This window comes from Pinus tabuliformis, chromosome 6 (assembly GCF_031772625.1).
Source record: "Pinus tabuliformis cultivar Carrire ecotype Pingquan chromosome 6, CPIR1, whole genome shotgun sequence".
In the NCBI taxonomy this organism is placed as follows: Eukaryota; Viridiplantae; Streptophyta; class Pinopsida; order Pinales; family Pinaceae; genus Pinus; species Pinus tabuliformis.
This window is the reverse complement of record NC_142292.1, coordinates 1,808,967,433-1,808,972,346: the sequence shown is the minus strand read 5'-3', so window position 1 is coordinate 1,808,972,346 and position 4,914 is coordinate 1,808,967,433.

Sequence of the window (4,914 nt, the reverse complement as noted above, 5' to 3'; positions counted from 1 at the left end):
AACATGTTTTATTGTAGGGATTGTTGATCTACACGAAGGGACTCCTCCAACCAGTGTCACCTAAGTCTTCTCCACCTTTTGTCAAGGCATACTAGCCCATAGTCCAAACCTTTGTTTTCTAGCCACCATGAGCAGGTTTCCTTCAGCAAATTTGACCTCATTAGGGTAATGGGCTTGGCCTTTGGCATTGCTCACCTACCCTAGACCTTCTACAACTATCATTCACCCATCCAACAGCTCATATCACTATTCTTACCCTCCAAAACCTCTTAGCTAACATCCTGTAGCAGTTCAGGATATTATGTAGCAGATTAGGACATCCTGTAGCAAACATGTAGCAACCTGTTTTGACCATGTTTTGACATGAAATGATAGGATAACCTAGTATAGGAGTAGGTTAGCCCCTTGAATTGGACTCTATGACTAGAAGTGCCACCTAGACAATATTTCGCAGTCATTTTTCTCCTATAAGATTAGATAGCATTAGCTTTTATATTTTTGAAGTTAGAAATTAATACTTTTTTCTGCAAATGTGAATGAGATAGTTAATGCATGCATGTTTGAGTTCTGAGATGATAGAGTAACTTTCTATTTTCAAGCTCTCTTGATAGCTAGATTATCAATTGAAATATTAGAATAGTTCCTTTATGAAAGTAATTTATGTCATTTCATAGCTAAATGATTTATGACATTTCATAGCATTTACCATTTGGAAACTTTGATTTCCTAAATATACAAGCATTTACTTTCCCTGTACTAAAACTAGCTTTCAATTCACTGTCAGTAGTTTGACTCCCTTTAGTTCAATAAAGAACTAGTCTAGAATCCTAATGGTCAAGTGCCCGAGTTGAGAAGTGACTTGAGTAGAATGATGCATTTGTTGTGTATATAGAATTTTCACCTCTAAGTTTGTATGAAATCCCAGGCTGATAAAGTAAACTTGGTAGCCCTAGGCGTTGCAGCATTTTTGCTGCAATACTAAGGCTCATCACTTGGCTACCAATGACATCGTCTTTCTTAGCTGCCAATGACCTCACATTGATGAGAGAGAGCATTGTGATCTTGGGTTGATTGAAGGAGTTAAAGAGGTGCAAAACACCCTAGAACCTCTTCTTGTTGTCTAGTTCAAGCCCCTACATATAAATCATCTAAAAATTTATCCATTTCTTACAATTAAACCATATTAGGCCACATGAGATAGAAATTTTTTTTTACCCTTCTCACTAAGCATAATATAATGAAAATTGTAAATAAATGTGAGAAATAGATAGTTCTAAGGTCGGAGGATGGCATCATGACCCTTATAATGTACCTGTTGATGAGCCTCATCATCACACCCCTACTAAATTTGTTTCTCATTCTGTACGAAAATAATTCATCTATGCCCATCTCTTTCATGGCCCTAGTGGCCTCCCTATCATCTCAGGTTTCCTCAGATGGTTTGCATTCTTGTGGATAGAAACCTACATTCTTTTCTATCTTTTCCCACTCCTTTTACTCTTGTGCTTCATCTATTCCATCCTGTAGAACTGGTAACAAGGGTAGACTAAGCTTGAGTCCTATCCACTTAAATTTTAGTATTTGAATGATCCTCGTGTACAACGTTGTCCTCTCCAAGGCATTCCTTAGCCTATTTGGAGAGTGATATTCTCTGTTCTGGAAGTTTTTGGGTAAGGCAACATCTCCTCTGGCAGTCTTGGAGGCTTTATGTTTCCAACAACTTGAATTTGTCTTAAAAATGTAATATGTCTCGTTCCTATTTGGAAAGGTATTTAGGTGCTAAGTCGCTATAATTGCAGATGATGTTATGATTTCTAATGACAACCATTAGGCTCACTAGCTCTTCCCTAATATATAATGGTTTATTTTCATCCTTTTCCATGAATCGCTTCACTTCCTTAGCTCTTGCCTCTTAATGAGTCATCTAGGATGCTAAGGCCATCACCTATGTGTTCCCCAATATGGTGTTAGGATCCAAAAAATTCATGTCAATCAAATTGAGGTTGTGTATGTAGAACTCAACCAATTGTGCTTTGTCCTCCATGTTATCTTGGTCACAAAATTCAATGAACTATTTGTAATCCTAAAATGGCATAGATAAATGTTGTGCCAAGGTTTTGACCTGGAATTGCAACCACTTCTCTTTGAGAAAGAGTGCATAAATCTTGGATTTTTATCTCCACTATAATTCCTCCATGCAGAGGTTTTCCATGGTGGCAATTTGGGTTTCTTTCTCTTGCAACTTCTCTCTCAACCACATATTTTATTCCTGTAACTAATCCTTCGTTGTGGACTCCCTCATTCTCATCTCACTTAATTCTTTTTTCATTTCAAGGAATGTTTCTTCCATGAGGCCCACATCCTCTAACTTCTTAGACTTAGAAATTTGTGTCCACCTACGGGTTCTTCCGCTTTCTATTTCTAGCTCATAGAAAAGTGGAACTACAAATTTTTGGGGAACAATCCTACCTCGTTCAATGAATTTGTAATATAAGCTTACGCTAGGTTGTGGACTATGCTCCTAGAGATCATGGAATTCCTTAATTTTTTTGGGGTAGGTCGCTACCACCTATAGCTATTATGTCACATTCTTCGCCTCTAGTAGCACATTCTGCCCCTCTTGTGGCATTTGATGTCCCTCTTGCAGCATGCTCTACTCCACCTATAACTTCCCTTATTCTTATCATTGGAGGGTTATTGGTGTCTTGTGTTGTTTGAAGGAGGTTGATCTAGTGTTGGGCCTCATTACATATTGTTGGAAATAATACTGAGAGGGGGGGTGAATCAGTATTATCAGATCAATAAAACTTTTTCAATGTTCAGAAACATATACGCTACTTCAGTTAAGTGAACCAGCGTGTACACACTACTGTGTCTAAAGAAACCAGCGTATAACCATAAATCTTATAATTCAGTTAGTTTATCTTCAGTTAAATGCATCAGGACATTATTCATCATATTAAGAGTAAACAGATGTAGTATAACAGAACAGATCATCACACAAAAGCCACACACATGAACACCATGATATAAGGTGGAAACCCAATGTGGGTGAAAACCACCTGCTGCAAGTCGTCTCTATCTTTCTTTAATAAGAACTTCAGTTTACAATCTTTTGTACTGGTGCAACCTTATACCAGTACGTAGGCTACAGCCTGCAGAAAGCTTCAACCTTCTCTCGTTCTCCAAACTTCCTTGGAAGGGAGCTCCAACCCCCTTTGCTCTTGTACTAGCTAAGATACTAGTACGTAGGTGCTGGCCTACAAACTTCTTTCCTTCAGGTACCACTTTTCATACATTTTCAGACTGGATATTCCTGAAGCACAATATTATAATCTGAAGACCACAATTCATTCAACTTTCATAGCAGATTACAAAACAACCAATACTCGCATCAACAATCTTTGAATCATTGAAGCACTGAAACCCTGTCAAACCCAGTCACTAGAACAGAGAGCAGACTACAGAACTCTGCAATAACAGTCAGACCCAGCTACAATCCAAAAATCAAGCTCCAAAATATATACGCTACTTCAATGAAGGCAACTCGCGTATACACGCGGTTTTACCGAAGACAACCTGCGTACAGATCTAAAAATAATTTTTCATAACTTGCAGCTGTACCAGATATCAGTTATACCCAGAACATAACATTGCGTCAGTATGCAGATCTAGAAGTATGCATAATCAACCATATAAAGATAGATCATTTCAAACCATTTGATCCCGATCTCTCCTTAGATCTTGTTCTCCATCAACCGATGAGATCTCTCCTTAGCTCAGATCAAGCAATACATCATCAACCAATAACCTGCATACTAGATCTAATACTTCATCAGATATTCAAGCCTTTTCAGATACACTTGCCTAATGATTTACTTCTCCTTATATAGCCTTAGGCCTTGTTCAATACCAAGAGCCAAAACCATAGAAATCCAATAGCATCAACTTCAAAAACTAGGGATCAACACATCCGTCGAGACACCAAGGTCCAAAACCATAGGCACAACTTCCAAGGAATAACCGCCGTGGACCAAAGATAAATTTTCCACATACACGCGCTTTTACTAAAGCCAACCTGTGTGTACACACGACTTGGTATACAGCGAACCTGCGTATACGCGACTTGGTATATAGTGAACCGGCTTGTATACGCGACTTGGTATATAGTGAACCAGCGTGTATATATTTTTCTTCATACTTGTAGACTGATCATCAATTCCTTGCTGCTATCCTTCTGCACTATGATTTGTCATCAGTGTGATTTGCCATCAAGGACAACACTTGTCTCATAATGCCAACAATCTCTCCCTTTGGACTTGATGGCAACAACACCAAATCAAATCACTCTCCCCCTTTGTCATCAAGGGCAAAGGGCTGTGCTCCCCCTGAGTACATGCTGATATCTTTGCTTGGCTGTGCTGAAACATGCTCCCTTTGACTGTAGGCAAGACCTGCAAAAGATGTTCTTCAAAAGAACCAAGACTTGTACATCATAAAGGACCTTCCTATCACCAAAAGACTCAATACATACATCCATACTCCCAACCAAGAGGGGATAGATCAGAAATTTACATATAATAACCAATATTCATCCCAGGCATAGTGGGGAAACCAACATAGGCCGTTACATGACCTTGACACCATAAAAGAGATATCACAGAAGAGATACATGACATAGAGACAACAAATCTAGACCAAGACTTATGAAAGTCACAAGTAGCATCTGATACACATCTTTTAGATCAGCAACCAAGATTTCCTTCTGAGCTCCTTCTCCTGAAACCAACAACAGTTGTGTACTAGAACCAAAAGCATCTAAATGCCAACAATGCTTTATGAGACTTTAAGCTGCTCCCCCTAAACCTGTGCCTGCTACACCCCCTGAAACTGTGCCTGAAGAATTCTGGCATA